This window comes from Furipterus horrens, unplaced genomic scaffold, assembly GCF_987537825.1.
Source record: "Furipterus horrens unplaced genomic scaffold, mFurHor1.1.pri manual_scaffold_1, whole genome shotgun sequence".
NCBI classification, from domain to species: Eukaryota; Metazoa; Chordata; class Mammalia; order Chiroptera; family Furipteridae; genus Furipterus; species Furipterus horrens.
In genome coordinates, this window is record NW_028327171.1 from 119,920,068 (window position 1) to 119,942,149 (window position 22,082).

General features: G+C 43.1%; 1 protein-coding gene and 1 pseudogene across 19 annotated transcripts in view; one reads left to right on the top strand and one right to left on the bottom strand.

The window, feature by feature from the left end:
- The window catches only part of CLASP1 (cytoplasmic linker associated protein 1), a 336,932-nt gene that overhangs the window by 108,231 nt on the left and 206,619 nt on the right, over positions 1-22,082 (top strand). The window lies entirely within an intron of this gene.
- LOC150021836 (uncharacterized) overlaps positions 1-22,082 on the bottom strand; it is a 28,378-nt pseudogene that overhangs the window by 1,862 nt on the left and 4,434 nt on the right.

Genomic DNA, 22,082 nt, shown 5'->3' on the forward strand with positions numbered 1-22,082 from the left:
CTGAAATGGTTGCCCGTACACAATTTCATAAGGACTCAGCTGAATCCCATTTCGAGGAACCACCCTAATCCTGAGCAGGGCAATAGGTAAAGCTTAATCCCAATGGAGATGAGCTTCTTGGCACAGCTTTGCTATATGTTTCTTCAAGGTATGATTCATCTTTTCTGCCTTGCCAGAAGCCTGAGGTCTCCATGCCGTGTGAAGTCTCCACTTGATTCCTAAAAATGTACCAACCTTCCATGTAATTTCTGAAACAAAAGCAGGTCCATTATCGCTCTGTATGTTGCCAGGAAGACCAAAGCAAGGGATTATTGCCTTCAGTAAGGCTTTCACTACCTCCTAGGATTTCTCAGTTCTAGCAGGATAGGCTTCTACCCATCCTGAAAAGGTGTAAACAAAGACTAACAAATATTTCTACCCTTGGATCTCTGGCATCTGGGTAAAGTCTACTTGCCAGTCTTCAAGTGGACATTGCCCTTGATATTGTTTCCCTTCTTTTGTTTTGATGGGGATCTGTCTTGGGGTTGTTGTTCTGGCACACAACACACCTAGCAGTTATTTTTCGTATGGCTTTAGAAATTCCAGGTTCTGTGAGCCATGGCTTGATAATAGGTGGTTAATGAGTCTCTTCCATATAGTGGGTGGCCTCATGCAAATGCTTCATGACTGGCTCTACTAAATGTTCAGGAAACGGTATAACTCCTTTCTTATTCTTTCTCCATCTGCTGTCAGCACCTTCTCCATCCAAAACCCTAACTCTTTGCTTTCTCTAAGTCTGTGGTCGACTATTCAGGGTAAAATTGTGACAAGTTTAAAACAGGTACCAAAGGCATTATAGATGTTCCTTTAGCAGCTTCTTTTGCTGCTTGATCAGCCAAATTGTTTCCTCTAGCCACTTCCGAGGCCTCTTTCTGATGCCCAGGGCAGTGCATAACTGCCACCTGTAAAGGTACCTGAACAGCTTTTAGCAATTCTAAAATCTCTGCAGCATGCTTAATCTACTATTTTTGGAGGTTAATAGTCCTCTTTCCTTCCAGATTGAACCATGAGCATGCAGAATTAGGAAGGCGTACCTTGAATTGGTATACACATTCCGTCTTCTCTCATGTGACAATTCAAGTGCCCTCGTCAATGCAATCAGTTCAGCTTTCTGGGCGGAGGTTCCCAGCGACAAGGCCTTGGCCTCCGCTACTCCTTCAAGAGTCACCACTGCATAACCGGCCTTTCTCTTTCCTTTGTCTATAAAACTGCTTCCATTTGTATATAAAGTCCAATCTGCCTCTTCCAAAGGATGGTCCTGTAAATCAGTTCTGCTAGAATAGATTTTATCAATTATCTCAGCACAAGCATGTATTAGTGCAGCCGAGTCAGGTTCTGGGAGAAGGGAGGCAGGATTTAATTTACTTACAGTTTTAAGGGAGACATTGGGGTTGTCAAGAAGAATTGCTTGGTATCCGCCCATTCTTCCAGCAGTTAGCCACACGTTTCCTTTTTGCTCCAGAAGGCTCATCACTTGGTGGGATGCATAAATGGTGATAGGCTGTCCCCAGGAAAACTTATCAGCTTCCTGTAAGAGCTCGCAGGTGGCTGCCACAGCTCTCAAGCAGGCTGGCCATCCCTGGACAGTGTGATCTAGTTTCTTTGACTAGTACGCAATGGATTGTGGAATGTCACTAAGCATTTGGGTGAGGACTCCTAGGGCACTTCCCTGCCTTTCATGAACATATAATTGGAAGGGCTTTAGTAAGTTTGGAAGCCCCAAGGCTGGCGCAGAAGCCAGGCACATCTTCAGGGACTCAAAAGCCTGAGGGCACTCCTTTGTCAATTCTAAAGGGCTGTATTCTGGTCCTTTCAGAACTTCATACAGTGGTTTAGCAATGAGCCCAAAATTTGAATTCCAAATGTGGCAGTAGCCTGCGATTCCCAGGAATCCTCTTAACTGTTTCCTGGTATTGGGAGCTCTCATTTGGGTTATGTTTCTTTTCTGTTTCCAATAAGACTTCTTTTGTCAGCTTCAAGCAGAAACCCAAGAAATGTTACTGCTTGTTGACAGATCTGGGCCTTCTGTGCTGATACTTTATAGCCACAAGATGCCAAATGGTTCAAGGTGGCTATGGTGTTAGTTAAACATTGCTGAAATGAGGTCGTCTACATATTGTAACAGAGTTCCTCCTTCTAGTTTTATATCTTTTAAGTTCTAGCTCAGGATCTCCCCCCAAATAGTGGGGGAGTTCTTAAAACCTTGTGGTAAGACTGTCCAGCAGTACTGAGTCTTGAGCTGAGATTCTGGGTCCTGCCATTCAAAAGCAAACAATGGTTGCGAGTCTTGATCAGCCGGAATGCAAAAGAAGGCATCTTTTAAGTCCAATACTGAATACCAGAGGCTGTCCCCGGGTATTCTGTTCACCAAAGTATAAGGGTTTGGGACAGTGGGGTGAATGTCCTGTACAATGTCTTTTATGGCCCTTGTCTTGCACAAAGCGATACTCATTTGAGTGAGGTTTCTTAATGGACAATATGGGGGTATTGTATGGAGAGCGTCAGGGCCAAATAACGTTCATATTCCTGAAATTTCTGAATTACTGGGCATATTCCTTCTAGGATCTCCTTCTGCAAGGGATAGTGCCTCTTAATTGGGAGTCCCCGCCCCTGGTTTGAGGTAAACTTTAACAGTGGAGGCTTGCTTAGCTCTTCCTGGCCTTCCAGTATCCCACACAATGGGATTTACCTGGTTCTCGATTTCTTCCGGCCAAGGATGCGCTTCTTCCTACTCCCCACATGATTTCATGAGGAATTGCCATGAATGCTCTGGAGGGACCTGTAGGTGAAGCTGTTGTTCCTTTGGAAAAAAGGTGATCTGGGCTTGGAGTTTTGATAGCAAGTCCCTTCCCAGAAGAGGTATCGAACACTCAGGAATATATAAGGAATTATGAGTTAAAATTGTATTTCCCATGACACATTCCAATGGTTTCAAGAAAAATTGGTTTTCAGGGCTTCCAGAAATTCCAGTTACAGTTACAGCCTGTCAGGAGGACTCAGTTAGAGGTCTATTGACCACTGAATACGTTGCTCCCGTATCAATCAAAAAGTCTATGGTTTGTCCCCCCACTGTTAGTCTTACCTGAGGTTCTTGGGGGGTAACTTTAATAGATCATTGTAATGAGAGAACCTCTGGGCACCGTCAATCATCATCAGAATAATTTTCTTTTCCCAGCATAACTCTAGAGTTCTCAAGCTCTGGCCCCTTCTTCCCTTGCTTGGGACACTCACTTTTCCAGTGCCCTTTTTCTTTGCAGTAGGCACATTGGTCAGTGGCAAGCATTTTAGATGAGGGTTGGGCACCTCTTGCCTGCCGATGGAATTTCCCTGAAGCCTGTTCCAAGAAAATGGTGGCCACTTGGGCCTTCTTTTGTTCTCTGTTATTATAAACTTTGAAGGCAATGTCTACTAATTGTGAAGGATTCATGCCTCTTCCCCCCTCTTAACTTCTGGAGCTTCTTTCTGATGTCAGGGGTACTTTGAGTGATAAAGGTCATATTCACCATTCTAATATTTTCAGGGACTTGTGGACCCAAATCAGTATATTTTCTATAGGCCTGGTAGATCCTTTCGAGAAACTCAGAGGGGTCCTCTGCGGGTTTTTGTTGTACTGCCTACACCATATTCAGACTTTTCTGCTTAGGGACTCCTTTCCTCATTCCTTCCAGGATGCGTCTTTTATAATGCTCTAAGAAAGGAAGACCATTCCCATTCGGGTCCCAGTTGGGCTTAGTTAAAGGTATTGTCTTAGTAGGGTCGAGACCCCCATCTGGATTGTCTTGGTGCAATCTCCGAGCCTTTTCATTTGCTTTATCCAACACCAGCCTCTGCTTATCCCCCATAAGCAAAATATTTAGTAAGGCTTGTATGTCTGCCCAATTGGGATGGTGGGTGGTGAAAATCGATGCAAACAAATCAGTCATTTTAGCTGGATCATCCCTATAAGAAGGGCTTGAGCTTTTCCAGTTTAACAGATCTGGTGTAGAAAATGGAGTATGTGCCCAATAATATCCAGCAGGCTGGCCCTCTGGCCCTACTCCCACTGGAAGTCTTCTCAAAGGGTATTGCCCTGCCCTGTCCTCCACTGAATTTGGTTCACTGATGGGTTCGAGATGGCAAGACCAGTTCAGGCTCACTTTCCCCACTTTCCTCAACCGAGTAAGGAGGAAGGTCCCCCAGAACTGTAGGGGCCATGGGAACCCTGACCATGCTTGTTGTGGCTATAATATCTAGGTCTTCCTGTTACAGAGCGAACCTGGCTACAGGTTCCATGAGTCCCATCTGGGGTCGCCAAAACTGTTACAGAGCGAAAGGGAGTTCTTTCACGTGGCGCCTTGGTGTGAAACCCAACAACTAGTATTGAGGAAAACAGGTCTTTATTTACAATATTCCAAACTGTGGAGGGCAGTGAGCACTTCAGCTCAGAGCCCTGTTCTCCCACGGGACCCAGCACTTCCCTTGTCCCCAAAAGACTAGAAGCCAAAAACATGCCCAGAAGTTCCCCATCCCTCATCTGTCAGCTCTCTCCTTCAGGATCTGGGATACGATGTTATCAGCCTCCGTGTAACAGTCCAGGAAAACATGTGCTTTGCCCTTTCAAAGCCACATGGTATTCTCCCTTTCAAAGCAGCATGGAGTTCTCTCTTTTCCAAGCCACATGGAGTTCTCCTCTGCCCTCCTTGCAAACTGTGTGGATCTCCTCTCTTCTCTAAAATGGTTGCCGCCTATTTTTAAATCCCTGACTGCGTCCTCTGACACAGTGGGTGTGGTAACCGGTTCTGACCATTCACAGAACCTTACACAGGCCCGTGTGCTCTTTCCAGACCATTTCCATGGTCAAAACCCCTCCTGTCTCCTTGGGGCCTTGGAAGAAGCAAAGCCATTTGCGTAACAAAGACACTAGCTACTAGCCATAGTCATGCAAAGGCGTCTTAAAAGCTGTTCCCTTTTCCCCACAACCCGAAGGCTGGGGATTTTTGGAGACCTACACTCTGTAACATTCTTCATCCTTCCCTCTCTGAGTTTCTGCTATCTGTCACAGGCAAATTCCCTTTTCTCTGTACTATTAACTTCCCTTTAATGCTGCATCTTTATTATGTAAACTCATAAAAGCTTCTATGTAAAGCATTTCATCCAACTTCCCTGATCTTTTACAGAACAACTCTAATTGCAGTATAGTATAGTAGTTTAAAAACCCATTCAGCAGCCAGCCCTCTCCTGAGTTTAGATTATATTTAAGCCAAACAGTGTTACAATGAAAAAACACATTTTCTTTTTAGTCATAGGTTTATAAGTATAAGTCGACCAATCAGCCAAAGTTTGCCCCAAAGGGCTACTTCTTGGAACAGAGGCTCCCTCCCCATTTAAACAGACAGAGCTCTATAACCAATCGGTACCTTATGGCACCAGAAGACGCCTTCCAAACAGACAGAGCTCTATAAACCAGACGGTACCTTACGGCACCTAAAACCAGAAGACGCCTTTTTACTTAACAATTTTAGTCATGACCCTGGATTGTAATCTGAACCAGAAAGTACAGTGATTTAATCAAAATCAATCAAAGATGAAGACGACGGGAGGTGCCGAGAATCGAAGGAGGAGAGTCCCCAAGTGAAATCACTTGGCAGCTGCTAGGGATTCTCCAAATCCGCACCCTGGGGCCCCTGGTCCAGGCAGCCAGTGGGACTCCCTGCCAGATACCCAGACATATCGGAGAGTCCCAAAGTCAGTCCTGGCGGAGTTGCCAAAATATGAAACTGGAAAAGCTGGTGCTTGTGCTGCCTGTCATCTACCAGACCCGATAAGCAGAGACAGGGACTGAATCTTTATGGGCGCTTTATTCAGATGGTTGGTGATCTGAGAAGACAGTGAGTTTGTACCCTAATAGACTGCCTTACATTTCAGTATAAAATGGGCCCTTTTATAAGGAGAATAGTAGATAAGGGGATTGGGATTCAGGGAAAAGGTTAATTGGATAAAAGCTGCGGTGTCCCTTCATCTGTGTCCTGGGCAGTGGTCCCTGTGCCCTTCGTGGTGGTCACCCTGGAGTACAATGGCTCAGATACCGACTTGATTGCTTGCAGTCCTCCTGAGGCACAAAGGTAGGAACTGCTATTGTTTCCTGGAGTCAAGGTGGGTCATACCTCCAGTTCCTGAAACAATAGCTTTTTATATACATTGATTACTAAGCTCATTAGCTATTACTTGAAACTAAATTTTCCAACATTTGAGTCCCCCATCATTAGGTATTCTAATAGAGATGTGCAATCAAAACAGTTTAGAAGTAACTGTTTTCAGTTATCAACTGAGTGAGAGACAGGCACGAACAGAATTTAACTGCCAGCCAGGCAGGAGCAGCTTCCATGACATTCTCTTGAGAAAGGCAAGGGTAGAAATCTGGGGCCAAGTCCAGCAGCTGGGATAAACAGCATTCACAGTGAGTACCCCTGCAGAATGGGTGAGTGAAGAACAGAATTCAGACCACAGGGATTACAGGGCTTTAGATAGCAGCTAGTTTTAGTTTTGTAGATGGGGGCCCAGAGAGACGTGACAACGCCTATAGTTTTTTAGCAGAACTAGAATCTAGGTTTCATGACCTAGTGCAGGGCTTCTCAGATGGTACTACCACTTTTGTCATGTTTTAATTGTAATTGTTTCTGCTGTTTATGTTTTGTCCTCATTTTTTAGCATAAAGATATATAGAAGGGGTGAGTTATATAAGAAGTTATTCTTTCCTTTTTCAACCTAATTTTGAATTCAGGGGAAAGACATTCTTCCTTCCAAGTGAGCAGTAAGACACATCAATGGCATTCATTTATTTATTCGATAAGTAAGGTTCTGGACTCTAGCAGTGGGTAATTAGATGCTTACATTCTGCTTGGGTGAAATAACCCATAAGCAGGTTAAATGAGTGAATTTTAAATCAGTAGAATGTTGGAAAGTCATTAGTGATCTGGAGAAAAACAAAGCAGATTCGTTGGAGGGAATATGTGTATGTACCTGCCCATGGTATTCAGCAGGGTGGATGGAGTGGGCCTGGCTGAGAAGATGACACTTAAAGAAAGATGTGAATGAGGTGCTGGGACAAGCGAGGTGGATAAGTGTTTTGGAGAAGAGCATTCCAGGCAGAGAGAGTGTCAGGTGTAAAGAGGGGAGCATGTCTGAATGTTTGAGGAACAGGCGGGAGGCCACTGAAGGGAGAGTGGCAATACCGAATTTAGAGAGGGAATGCGAGGTGAGGTTGTGAGGGTTTGTAGGCCTTCGTAAAGACCACCTCTTACACAACATGGGAGGCATTGGAGGGTTCTGAGTGGAGTGGCATGATGTGACTTAACTTTTAAAAGGACATTCTGGTTGTATGGTGAGAATACACAGGAGTAAAGAGAGGAAATGTCTTTGATGGCAGTCATTGTATTTGGGATTCTTAAAATAGAGTTCATGTTATTTTCATCATTATCCACTTGCCTTCTCCAGCCACCCTTCACCCACCTTTCCCAAATTCGCTAGCATAAAGTTATGGTTGATGCTGATGATAAAGAGGTGAGTAAGATACGAATCCACCTTAAGGAAGCTTACAGTCTAAACTCAAGACACTAGAGAAAGAAATGGTTTAAAAAACTAGGGGTCACAGCCGAAGTTTTGGCTGCTAGAAGGACAGTGTGTAGTGGGTGAGCTGGAAGCAGCTTTCTCTTTTGGGCTAGTGGTTGTAGGTGGGAGGGCATGGAATTGATGATGCTTAAAGTGAGCCTTGAAAGAAGAACAAGAGGGGAAGTAAAATGTTTCAGGCAGGGAGCATGTAAGTAAGAGGATACCACATTCAGGAAGCTATGATTTGTGTTCACTGTGAGCTCTTGGCTGTATTGCTCTCCATTCAGAACTCACACCTCCTAATCCATGGCTTTGCTTCCTTCTACAACAGGAATATTTCTGGGTAGATAAACAAATAACAAATATCTGCCTTTGGCAGGTATAATTAATTCTTCTATGATTCAATTACCAGAAAGATCAGAGTTCTTGTAAGCTTAGAAACTGATTTTTATACAGCATTATTGAAGTATAATTTGCATACCATAAAATGTACTTGTTAACTGTACAATTTAATTATTTTTAGTAAATTTAGAGTTGTACAACCATCACCACAATCCAATTTTAGAACATTTCTCCATCACTAAAAAGAATCCAATTTGCTGTTAATTCCCATTCCCACCCCCAGCGGTTGCATACAATATGCAGTCTTTTGTGTTTGATTTCTTTTACTTCGCATCATGTTTTCAAGGTTTATCTATCTTATAGCATGTATGAGTAGTTTGTTAGTCTTTATTGAATGGTATTTAATTGTATGGATAGACATTTTATCTGTTCAACAGTTGATGGATTTTGGATGACTGCTACTTTTTGGCTATTCCAAATAATATCCACTTTTTGCCAGAAGTACAGCCAATGGGCATGTTGTTTGTAGGATAAGCGCACACATGAGAGTAATTCTTGACTTTGCGATTGTCATTATAACTTAAATGTTTGTTGCCATTTTTTTAGTATATTTTATTGATTCTGTTGTTACAGTAGTCCCTATTTTTTTCCCTTTGCTTCCCTCTTCCCAGTACCCCACTTCACTCCAACAATCCCACCCCCGTTAGTTCATGTCCATGGGTTGTGCATATAAGTTCTTTGGCTTCACCCTTTCCTATACTATTCTTAACTTCCCTCTGTCTATTTTGTACCAACCAATTATGCTTCTTAATCACTGCACCATTTCCCCATTTCTTCCCCTCCCCACTCCTAGCTGATAGCCTTCCAAATGATCCCCATAACTATGATTCTGTTCCTATTCTGGTTTGCTTAGTTGGATTAAAAAATACTTTTTTAAGTATATTTTATTGATTATGTTGTTACAGTAGTCCCAATTTCTTTTCTCTTTGCTCCCCTCTGCCCAGTACCCCCTTCCCTCCAGCAATCCCACCCTCCTTAGTTCAAGTCCATGGATTGTGCATATAAGTTCTTTGGCTTCACCCTTTACTATATTATTCTTAACTTCCCCCTGTCTATTTTGTACCAACCGATTATGCTGCTTAATCGCTGAACCATTTCCCCATTTCTCCCCATTCTTTCTCCCAGCTGATAACCCTCCAAATGATCCCCATACCTATGATTCTGTTCCCGTTCTGGTTTGCTTAGCTGGATTTTGTTTTTATTTTTTAGATTCAGTTGTTGATAGTTGTGAGTTTGTTGTCATTTTAATGTTCTTAATTTTGATCTTCTTTTTCTTAAGTAAGTCCCTTTGACATTTCACATAATAATGGTTTGGTGATGATGAACTCCTTTAGCTTTACCTTGTCTGGGAAGCACTTTATCTGCCCTTCCATTCTAAATGATAGCTTTGCTGGATAGAGTAATCTTGGTTGTAGCTCCTTGCTTTTCATCACGTTGAATACTTCTTGCCAGTCCCTTCTTGCCTGCAAAGTTTCTTTTGAGAAGTCAGCCGATAGTCTCATAGGCACCCCTTTGTAGGTAACTCTCTGCTTTTCTCTTGCTGCTTTAAGATTCTCTCTTTATCTTGAACCTTTGGCATTTTAATTATGATGAGTCTTGGTGAGGTCCTCCTTGGGTCTAGCTTGTTTGGGACTCTCTGTGCTTCCTGGACTTGTATGTCTGTTTCTTTTGCCAAATTTGGGAAGTTTTCCTTCATTATTTTTTCACATAAGCTTTCACATTCTTGCTCTTCCTCTTTTTCTGGCACCCCTATGATTTGAGTGTTGGTATGATGAAAGTTGTCCCAGAGGTTCCTAAGCCTCTCCTCATATTTTTCAATTCTTGTTTCCTCATTCCGTACTGGTCGACTCTTTTTTTCTTTCTTATGTTCCAAATCATTGATTTGAACCCTGGTTTCCTTCCCTTCACCATTGGTTTTGTGTGGATTTTTGTATGTTTCATTTAGCATAGCCTTCACTTCTTCCCTTATGCATTTGCTGTACTTAAGTATATGCCAAGCCTGTGAGCATCTTTATCATCAGTGTTTTGAACTCTACGTCTATTAGGTTGGCCATCTCCTCGTCACTTAGTTCTCCCACTGGAACCTTGATTGGTTCCCCGTTTTGGGCCATACCTCCCTGTCTCCTCATCTTGACAGGCTCCTGTGTTTGTTTGCCTGTGTCAGGTAGAACTGTTGCACCTGTTACATTTTAAGGAGTGGAGCCTTAGGTATTCATCAGTAGGGGGCGATCGGTTTCACCACGTTGTGGTACTGTGTGTGGGGGAGGGGTCTGAGGGGGAGCAATGCCACTTGCTCAACACTCACCCCTTTCCCAGGCACTTTCCCACTACTGAATGGGACTGGCACCTCTAGTTGTTGTCCTTGCCATCATTCCCAGAGTGGGTGGGTCTGCGAATGTCGAGGACCATGGAGGCCCTTTAAACAAGTAGACTTTACTAAGAGACTGGCAGTTTCTTCTTCCGCCCCAACCCAACTGGTTTGCACAGTCAGAAGCAATGAGACTATTTTTCCTGGTGCTGGGACCATGAGCTGCGTGGTCTGGTCTGGTTCTGGGAATGCTCCCCAGGTGTCTCTCTACTTTTTAAAAAATGTGTGACTGCGTTTTTCACCAGCCTGCCACTGCCATCACTACACCATGTCCTCTATGCCCCAACTTCGCCCCTCCTACCTGTCTGAATGAGTATTTCTTTTTTATTTATTTGTTTGTTGGACTTCCATGCAGCTTGATTTTCTGGAACTTCTGGTTTTATCTAGTTTTGAGGAAGTTGTATTCCTTCTTAGTTGTGGAGAGATGCAGCGTTTCTGTCTAGGTCTCCCTCTTGGCCGGAAGTCCCTCAGTTTGCCCTTTTTTAAGACTAATGGTTTAATGACTGTTTTTTGAGCCACTGAATAGCTGAGTGACCTTGTCCAGTTGTCTACTTCCTTATCTGTAAAGTTGGGATATTTATAGCTGTGGCATTTGATTCAAGGTGTTGTTATGAGGATTAAATGAGATAATGAGAAAATATGTAAGATAACTTTATTTCCCCCACTGCTATCTCTAAGGAAGTAGGTGGGGATGAAAAAAGGCTGTATGAGGAGTTGCCCTGCTCTGAGTAGTTTGGTCTTTGGAGAGATTGATGGTTTGCAGGTAAAAAAGCTAGTCAGAGGTACAGGCTTTGGGCCCAGGGGGAATCGAGACTGGAAGAGCTCCTGGATTGGGCTAGCTGGAAAGGTCTATTGGAGGATTAGGACCGGGACTTTGGAGAAAGGGAGTATGGAGCCTTAGGAAACTCAGTTCAGGGGGAAGAGCTATCAGCGCTGCTGGCTGGCTGCAGTTGCTGAAAAAGAGGACTGGGTGGTCAGCTTGTAAGCATAGTAGGCAGAATTTTGAAAGACCATGTGAGAAACTTGGAATTTTGTTTAATCCCTTGGACAACTGTAAATGTTTTGGTGCCTGATCTCATGTTTATGAGCTGCATCAAAATGAGAGGTTGCAGAGTTTAAAGAGTCTTTGGCTGGATTTGACCTACAATATATTTCCTTTGGACTCCTCAGTTCTTTAAAGTGTATTCAGTAAACTGTCAGTGTTTAAAATCTGAAGGTCTGGCCACACACTCTTTCATTCCCACATAGTGTTAAGCGACCAGAGCTTTAAAAGGTATCCAGGTTTTCATGGTCCTCTGCTCTCTGAATACTGCCGGCCTCATTTCTGTCTGCATGAGTTTGCAACCACTGGTCTACAGCTCTGCTGTCCAACATTGGAGTCACGAGCCTCATGTGGTTAGGTTCAGTTAAAAGTTCTGCTTCCTGTTCACACTAGCTATATTTCAGTTGCTTGGTGGCCACACATAGCCAGTGGCTACTGTATTGGACAATGCTGATGTAACACATTTCTGTCATTGCTTAAAGCTGTATTGTACTGATATAGACTCTTTTTTTGTTTGTTTGTTTTTAGGGAGGCCTGAATGTTCTCTTAAAAATTTAAACAAAAATTTCTTTCAATTAAAGTTGACATAAATATTATATTAGTTTCTGCTGTACAACATAGTGATGAAACATTTATATAATTTACAAAGTGATCATCTCAGTAAGTCTAGTGCCCATGTGACACCCTACATAGTTATTACAATATTTTTTACTTATTCCCTATGCCATACTTTACATTCCCATGACTGTTTTTATAACTGGCAATCCATACTTCTTCATCGCTTCACCTTTTTCACTCATCTCCCCGACACCTCTTCCATCTGGCAACCATCAGTTTGTTCTCTGCATCTGAGTTTGTTTCAGTTTTGTTTGTTATTTATTTTGTTTTTTAGATTCCACAAATAAGTGAAATCAGATGGTTCTTGTCTGTCCGACTTACTTCACTTAGCATAATACCCTGTAGGTCCATCCATGTTGCTGCTGATGGCAAGATTTCATTCTCTTTTATGCCTGAGTAGTATTCCTGTGTGTGTGTGTGTGTGTGTGTTTGTATGTGCATAAAAATGTGTTTATATGGGTGTGTATATGCATATATTTGTCTATTGATGAATATTTAGGTTGCTTGGTCTAGCTCTTTAAACAAAAGTTAATTACTGCCTCTCACTGTATTCAGACCTTGCCTCTTGGCCTTCTTGGCATACTGATGCTCATGAGTAAAATGAAGTGGTTTGATGGTATGATGATCTTAAATTCTTTTTTAACAGTAAAATTTTTGTATATGGACAACAACAGGTAGCAAGGCTATAACTTTGTTCGTCCCATTTATCTAATATTAATTATTTACAGACTTTTGTGCCTCATAAACTGTCTCTGGAGGCCATTCCAGAAGAGGGATTTAAAAAAGTAGGCTGCCCAGTGGTATTATTATTGGAATGAATATTCCAGGATTCATTTGGTAACTACCTGGAAGGATAAGTTTGGTTGAATGTTGGATAAGAACTCTCATCGCAGTCTCTGCTTCCAAGAAGCACCCCATCACAGATTGCCCTGACCTGCCGCAGGCGCACTTTGGGTCCACATCCACCCTGGGTTGGGGCTGCTTGAAGAATTCTTCCATCTCGCATGTGAAGCCTCAAAGTCACTCCCCTTTATCACACTTTTTTTTGGTGTCTGTGTTGTGCCCTTGTTCTTAGGATTGAAATTGAGTGCAGTGTTGAATGATAATTTCCTTCATGTTTAATAAGGTTGCAATTTAGTCTAAATTTCTTGTCTGTATGGTGGTTTTGCATTAAAAAAAAAAAAAACATATTCACACATATTTTTAAAATATATTTTATTATTATGCTGTTAGAGTTGTCCCAGTTGTTTTCCCCTTTGCCACCCTCCACCCAGTACCCTCTTCCCTCCAGCAATCCCTTCCCACTTAGTTCATGTCCATGGGTTGTGCGTGTAAGTTCTTTGGCTACACCTTCTCCTATACTATTCTTAATATCCCCCTGTCTATTTTGTACCAACCAATTATGCTTCTTAATCCCTGTACCAGTTTCCCCTTTCTCACTTTTCATCCTCCCAGCTTATAGCCTTCTAAATGATCCCCATCCCTGTGATCCTGTTCCTGTTCTGGTTGTTTGCTTAGTTTGTTTTTGTTTTTGTTTTTATTTTTTTAGATTCTGTTGTTGATAGTTGTTAATTTGTTGTCATTTTAGTGTTAATAGTTTTGATTTTCTTATTTTTCTAAAATAAGTCCCTTTAACATTTCATGTAATAAGGGCTTGGTGATGATGAACTCCTTTAGCTTTACGTTATCTAGGGAGAACTTTATCTGCCCTTCCATTCTGAATGATAGCTTTGCTGGATAGAGTAATCTTGGTTTAGGTCCTTTCTTTTCATCACTTGACTACTTCTTGCCTGCATAATTTCTTTGGAGAAATCAGCTGATAGTCTTATGGGAATTCCTTTGTAGGTAACTCTCTGCTTTTCTTGCCTGCTTTTAAGATTCTCTCTTTATCTTTAACCGTCAGCATTTTGATTATGATGTGCCTTGGTGTGGGCCTCTTTAGGTCCAACTTGTTTGAGACTCTGTGCTTCCTGGACTTGCATGTCTATTTCCTTTGTCAAATTAGGGAAGTTTTCTTTCATTATTTTTTCAAGTAAGTTTTCAATTTCTGGTTCTTACTCTTCTCCTGGCACCCCTATGATTTGGATGTTGATATGTTTAAAGTTGTCCCAAAGGTCCCTAATCCTCTTCTTGTTTTTTTCAGTTCTTGTTTCTTCTTTCTGTTCCAGGTGAATGTTTATTTCTTCCTTTTGTTCCAAATCGTTGATTTTGAATCTCAGCTTCCTCCCCATCACTGTATATTTTTCTTTATTTCACCTTGTATAACTTTCACTTTTTTCTTTATTTTGTGGCTGTACTCAATCATTTCTCTGAGCATCCTGTCACTAGTGTTTTGAACTCTGCATCTGATAGGTTGGCTATCTCCGTTTTGTTTATTTCTTTTTCTGGGATTTTGTTCTTCTCTTTCATTTCAGCCATATTTCTTGGCCTCTTCAATTTGGCAGCCTCCCTGTGTTTGTTTTTGTGCATTAGGTAAATCTTCTTTGACCCTGTGCCTTGGTAGTATGGCCTAATGTAGCAGGTGTTCTGTAGGGCCCAGTGACACAATTTCCCCTATCACCCAAGCTGGGTACTCAATATGCTCCCTTCTTGTGGGCTGAGTATACTCTCCTCTTGTAGTTGAGACTTGGTTGCTGTTGGCAGATCAAGGGGAGGGATTTACCCAGGCCAGTGAGCTTCAAAGACTGTCTGTGACCACTGACCACCAATCTCCGCCCTCTGGAGGATCAGCTGTGCAGGGTCCGGCTGGTGGTGCTCCAGTGTGGTCTGTAGCTGTCTAGTGGGTGCACTGGCCCTGGGTTTTCCTCGGTGGTACATGCCAAGGTTAGCCCCCACCTATGTTTTGCCCAGGGCACCCTGCCTGAGCTATAAAGCAACCTGAGATTGTTACAGAGAGAATGCGGATTCTTTCACGTGGTGCCTTGTTGTAAAACCCAACAACTAGTGTTGAGGAAAACAGGTCTTTATTTACAATATTCTGACCTGGGGAAGGCTGTGAGCATTCCTGCTCAGATCCCTGTTCTCCCACGGGACCCAGTACTTCCCTTGCTCCCCAAAAGGCTAGAAGCCAAAAATATGCCCAGAAGTTCCCCATCCCTTATCTGTCTGCTGTTTCCTTCAGGATCTGGGGTATAATGTCATCAGCCTCTGTATAACAGTCCAGGAAAACGTGTGTTGTGTTGCACTGGATTACGCATGGTTTCTTCTCTGCCCTTTCAAAGCCGCATGGATCTCTTCTAAAACCGCATGGTGTTCTCTTTCTACCTTCTCGCAAACCATGTGGAACTAACTTTCTGCAAACCACATGGATCTCTCTCTCCTACCTCCTTGCAAACTGCATGGATCCCTCCGACCTCTTTGCAAATCGCATGGGTATCTTCCCAAAATGGCTACCGCCTTATTTTTAAATCCCTGACTCTGGCCTTTGAGTTAGTGGTCAGGGTAACCGGTTCTGACCATTCACTGAAACTTACGCAGGCCCTGTATGCTCTTTCCTCACCATTCCATAGTCAAAACCCCTCCCATCTCCTTGGGGCCTTGGAAGAATCAATGCCATTTGCTTAACTAAGACACTAGCTACCAGCCATAGATATGCAAAGGCATCTTGAAAGCTGTCCCCTTCCCCCATCCTCCAACCACAGGCTCTGGGGAATTCTGGGGAACCCCCCCCCCCCCCACTCTGTAACAAGATGGCTGCTACTTGTGCTAGGCTTGTAGATTTCCAGGTGAAGCCAAGCTGTGAATCTAAGCTGACTGCTGCTAGTGCTGGATTTGGAGCTCACTGAGGCCAGCTGTTGCTGGTTTGATAGGATTTAGGAAATTGTGAGGCATGAGCCAAGACCAGCCATTCACACGGAAAAGCAGCTTTGTTAGGCCTGTAAGTTGGGTGGGGCAGAGTCTGGGGATCTCCAAGGTGAGTCAAACAATATTAGCAGATTGATGGAGTGTCAGGTATGGCATCAGCCTGTTGGCTCTGTGGGAAGAGGGTTTAGAAAAGGCCTCTGCTGGCTCTGATGCTTGACACTTCAGTTTTTCCCTGCACACCACTGGTGACTTTCAAGCTGCCATCCCAGTGATGGACCTCAGAGGGAGTGAGTCCATGTAGTCGACTCCATGTGTGGGGCTCCAGAAGTTTCTTCCACTGACTAAATCCATGCTGGTTTTTGCAGCCAGAAGTTGTGGGACTTATCTTCCTGGCACTGGAACCATGGGCTGAGGGGCCTGGTGTGGGGCTGGGACTTGTTGCTCCTGAGATATCCCTCCTGAATTTTTATCCACCACATGCAGGTGAGAGACCAACCCATTCTGTGGGTATGCCCCTCCTACCAGTCTGGATGGATGTTGTTTCTTTAATTCTATAGCTGTCAGACTTTCATTCAACTCAATTTCTGACAGTTCTGGCTGATGGTTGTTCTATACTTCAGTTGTAATTTTGATGTGGTCGTGTGAAGAGATGAGACACGTTTGCCTACACTGCCATCTTGATCAGATCTGGGCTTGGGCTTCTATTACTTCGTCTATGGTAACTACTGCATACCCAGTCCATTGGTGGCCGTTATCCATGAAGCTGCTCCTGTTTGTATACATCTCCTAGTCTGGTGCTGCCATCAGCTCGTCTGGTAGATCGGCCTGCTAGAATAAATTTGGTCAATGATTTCCAAGCAGTCATGCTGAAGGGCTGAATCTCCCTCCATATCTGGGAGTAAGGTGGCTGGATTTAAGGTAGTGGTAATCTGTAGGATAACATTTGGGTTGTCCAGCAGAATGGCCTGTTATTTCCCCCTGCTGACAGCCAATACCCTCCTTTCATTCCGATAGGGTCAGCACTTAGTGTGATACCAATACTGTAGTGGGTTGTCCCAAAGTAACCTTCTCAGCTTCCTGTAAGATGTCACAGGTAACTGCTCGGAGGCATGGTGGCCGTCCCTTTGTTGTGTGATCCAACCTCTTTGAGAGAGAGGCTAAGGGCTGTGGTATATTTCTCAGAGTCTGGGTTAATACCCCCTGTCCAATCCTCTTGCCTTTCATGAACGTACAATTTGAAAGGCTTCTGTAATTTGGGCAATACTAATGCAGGAGCTGAAACTAGCTTTTCCTTTAAGGTATCAATTGCTACCTGACACTCCCTTGTGCATTGGAAGGGTTCAGAGTCCAGTCCTTTTAAGGAATTGTACAGTGGCTTCGCTATAAGCCCGAAGTTTGGAATCCAAATTTGGCAAAACCCTGTAATCCCTAAGAACCCATGAAGCTGCCTTTGATTCTCTGGGATTTTTGGTGTCACAATTGCTTGCTTTTGATCTGTCATCAAGCTCCTACTATGTTGTTTCAGTTGGAATCCCAGATATGCCACCTCCTGTTTGCAAATCTGGACCTTGTGGGCCTACACTTTATATCCCCTTTTTGCCAAATGAGGTAGGACTGTGATGGTGTTGAGCAAACAGTCCTCATTGGTGCTGCTGGCTATCAATATGTCATCTATATATTACAAAAGAACTCCTGATTTCAATTGAACATCCCTTAAGTCTTTTGCTGGTGTTTCCCCAAATATAGCCAGGGAGTTCTTAAATTCTTGTGGCAGCACTGTCCAGCAGTAGTGGTGCGTGGCTTTTATTTCAGGGTCCTATCATTTAAAGGCAAACAGTAGTTGAGCCTGTTCGTCTATTGGGATAAAGAAAAAGGCATCTTTTAAGTCTAAGACTTAAACCCATTTACTATCCCCAGGCACCATGGTCAAAAGAGTATAGCAGTTGGGTACTGTAGGTTGAATGTCCTGAACAATGTGATTTATGGCTTTAAGATCCTGTAGCAACTGATATTTGTCAGTGAGGTTTTTTGACTGGCAAAATGGAAGTAAAATAGGGAGACTGGCATGGCTGAATTAGTCCTGATTTTAAAAACCTTTGCAATATTAGCTGAATCCCGTCCAAAGCCTCCTTTTTAAGGGCATACTGCTTCTTCCATGGGATGTTCACCCCTCCTTTAGGTTAACTTTTATGGGTTGGACATCAGCTGCTTTACCTGGGGTTCTAGTCATCCCAGATGGTTTGATCGACCTGCTCATAGATCTCAGTGGGAAGAATTCACCTCCAGAACCTGCTCGGGTAGTCAGGAGTGCCTAGAGCTGGTGAGCGTGCTCCAGCAGGACCTTTGTACATAGTTGCTGCTTTTCAGGAGAAAATGTTATTTGCATGTAATTTGCAATGAAAATCTTGGCCCAGCAATGGAATAGGACAGTCTGGCATGTTGAGAAAACTATGTACAATCCTCTGATCCCCAAGCTGGCATTCTAGGGGTTGAGAGAATGCCTGTTTTTGTAAATGTCCAGTCATTCCAGTAAACGATTACTGCATTTGAACTTTTCTTAGGTAATTTCTTATTCAACACTGAGTATGTAGCTCCTGTATCTACAAGGAAATCAGTTGGCTTGTCCTCCACCATCACCTGTACCTGGGGCTTCTGTGGGGAAATAGTAATAGATCAGGGGATGTCCAAAGGAGCCCCCGGGCCTCCTCATTTGTCATCAGGCTCCTGTCCCCTTTACAGCATTTCTCAGTGAGGGTTCTCATTTCTATTTTTTCCTTTCGGTTTGGGCAGTCATTCCTCCAATGGCCCTCCTCCTTGCAATAGGAACTTTGATTGGCACCTGTTGGGCCTCTTCTCTTCCTTTAGAGTCCTGCTTCCTCCTTTGGCCTTGGCACCCTGTTTCTGAGGACATCATGGCCTCGCTTCCTGGGCATTGTAAACTTTAAAGGCTGTGTCTACCAGTGAGGGGGATTTATTCCCAATGCCCCATTTTAACTTCTGGAGTTTCTTCCTGATATTCAGGGCACTTTGCCCACTGAAAGTCATGTTTACCATCCTCATATTTTTTGGTGTCTCTGGGTCAGCTTCAGAGTGCTTTATATATAGCCCTGATAGATTCTCTCTTAAAATTCATAAGGGTCCTCACCTGGTTTTTGCTGAACAACCAGTATCATATTTAGGTTCTTTTGTTTGGGGACCCCCTTCTTAAGCCCTTCCAGTATATACTTTCTGTAATGCCCAGGAAGGCTTGACCCCACCATTTGAGTTCCAGTTAGTCTCTGTCAAGGGAATTGCCCCAGCTGTGTTGAGGGTCCCATCAGGAGTCTCTTGTTGGAGGCATCAGGCCTCTTCATTAGCCCTATTTATAATGAGCCGTCTCTCATTTGCAGTTAACATTTGCATGATGAGTGGCAAAAATGGAGGCGATAAGATCTGCCATCTTCTGGGGATCATCTCTATATGAGGGGTTGGAATTCTTCCAATTCAGTAGAAGTGTGTAGTGGAGAACGGAGTTTGGGCCCAATAATAGCCAGCAGGCTGGCCTTGCAGATTTAATCCACCTATAGGATATTGCCTTAAAGGAAACTGCGTTGCTCTGGATAGGGATGCTCCCTGACATGTCTTTGAGGGTGTGACCCATCCCTTATCGTACAAGGGTGGAGCAATTGGCTCTGGTCTCTTATTTTAGGGGCAACGTGTGAAGGGGATGGTAGTGAGAAAGCTCCTCCTGCAACCAACTCTGGGTCCCCTGGGTTCAGAACGTTGATGAGGTTTATCTCATTCTCTCTTTCTTCCTGTGTCTTTACTATCTTGAAGAGGTTTTGAGGTCTCCTCTCTTCTTTGTACCATCAAGCAATTTTCTGTCCTTGGTAAAACCCTATTATGCAATAACATAAATGCATTGACATAACAGGTTTCATCCCATCTGTCTAACTGTTGGCAATACCGTTTCAATTGCGTGGTGGTACAGTAACTTAGAGAGCCATGCACAGACCTCCTTTCCTCACAATCCAGAACATGTGTAGGCCACATGGTATTATAGGAATTAATCACTACCTCCTTGACATTGGATAATAGCAGTACATAACTCCTAGTACTTGAAAATATTACCTAGTGGGCTCCCTCTAGGAGCTAGCATAGAACTTCCCTTATTGCCCCAGACATACAGGACAAAAGCTATAACCAGAAAAATCCAAAAAACCTGAGAACATATTAAGAAAATTGGTATCCATGACTCCATTATTCCAACAGTACTCACAAGCAAATCTTTTGCTAAACAATCTCACAAACCGTGGTCCCTCACACAAGGGCTTCCCCAAAGCAGTCCATACCTGGACCTTGATTCACAGCCTTTTCCCAGACCTGTTTCCTTCTCACCAGTCAGCTTATATATATTTGGGTGGCCAGCACCCTTGATTGAGCATGCAGAGGAATTCCCGGAGACTGGGAAACCCATAGTCCCACCCTTGGGGTCGACTAACCACAGGCATGTAGAGTCCCATCTGGGTTGCCATTGCTGTTGCCGAACAGTAATTGGGATTCCGCTGTCCGCCACCATCCTCTAGGCAAAATTCCAGAACCAAAGATTTGGTAGTAAAGGAAAGGAGTCTTTTTTTCAAAAGCAGTCACTTAAGCCTGTCAAGTCATAGCTTTAATCACTTAAACCTATCAACTAAGGCTAAACTCTTAACACCTGGGTTCTCTTATCATTTCCCCCTTTTAGTTTTAATTATCTTATTACTATAGGGTTAGTTTACAAACTAAAACAGCATAAGCTACAAAAGTTACACCGTTTTGTAAGGATGACAGGCCTCTGCCTCAGAGTTAATTCCCTCTAGAACATTCAAAGAATAAACCTACTCTCCACCAGGCCAGTCTGATCCTAGGCTGTGCCCAGAGTTCCTCCCCATGCAGAATACCATCCGCTGGGAAATGCAGGCAGCTGCAGCACAATCATCCAGGCAGCCTCGAGGAAGAAGAGCCCGAGAGCCACAGAGAGCCAGTCCAGGAGCCTCCGAGCCAGAGAGCTAGCCCTCTTTTATGTCAAATCTTTTAGCCTATAATTCTATGCACTCTGGAGGCATTCAGCTTCTCAGCCAATCTCATCCTAGACTGTTTACCTTTGCCTCCTCAGATGGCCCCTCCCTACCTCTCCCCAGTAATCTGATCGGATCTCTGTATCAGTTGGACATTTTTGTCTTGTTTCCCATATAAAATGAAAATTTTCAGCATTTCATCATTGAGTATGATTCTTGATTTGATGCTTGGTTTGCTTCCACCTTTTGACTGTTGTGAATAATGCTGCTAGGAACATGGGTGTGCAAGTATCTGTTGGAATTCTGGCTTTCACGTCTTTTGGGTTTATACCCACGAGTGAAGTTGCTGGATCATGTGGTAATTCTTATTTAATATTTTGAGGAACCACCATACCATTTTCCACAGCAGCTGCACTGTTTTATATTTTACATTCTGATTTTTCTACGTCCTCACCAACACTTGTTATTCTTTTTCTTTTCTTTTGATAATAGTGATCCAAATGGGTGTGAGCTGTTACTTTTTACATACTGTGGCTTATCTTTTTGAACTCCATTCAAACTCATGCTAGTTCTTCTCTATCCTTTGTCTCTTACCCACTGTTTTGAATGTTCCATGCTTTTGCTTTTCTGCTTCATTATAATTTTTTCTGCAGACTTTGTTTCCTGTTTAATTCTTTCTCCATCTATATCCAATGTGGTTTTAAATCCACTTAGTCAGTACTTACTTTAGATATTGTGTTGTTTGGCTCTTTTAAAAATGTAGGTCACTTTTCAAAAGTTGTCATTCCTCTGCCCCAAATTTAGTCATGTGTTTTATCTTCTTAAACGTACTAAGAATTGTTATTTTAATGTCTTTTTCTAATTATTCTCAATGCATAGTTCATGTGGATCTCTGTTTCTGGTAGTTTTTATAGTTGTCCTGTGTGCCTGGTTATCTTTGGTTGTGCTTTGGACATTGTGTTTGAGAATTATTTATAACAGTAAATTGAGGACTAGACTAGGATGATCTTCTCTCCATCCAGAAATGATTTCTGTTTTTATCTGTCAGAGGCTTTAGGGTACCAGCCATCAAAGATCACTTCCATCTGATATCATTTTTCTCAGCCACCCAGATTCTTGGAAACTGATCAGTGGTCCATCTGAAGGCTATTTTATTTCCAATTCGTTCTCCTAGGATATAGCCATT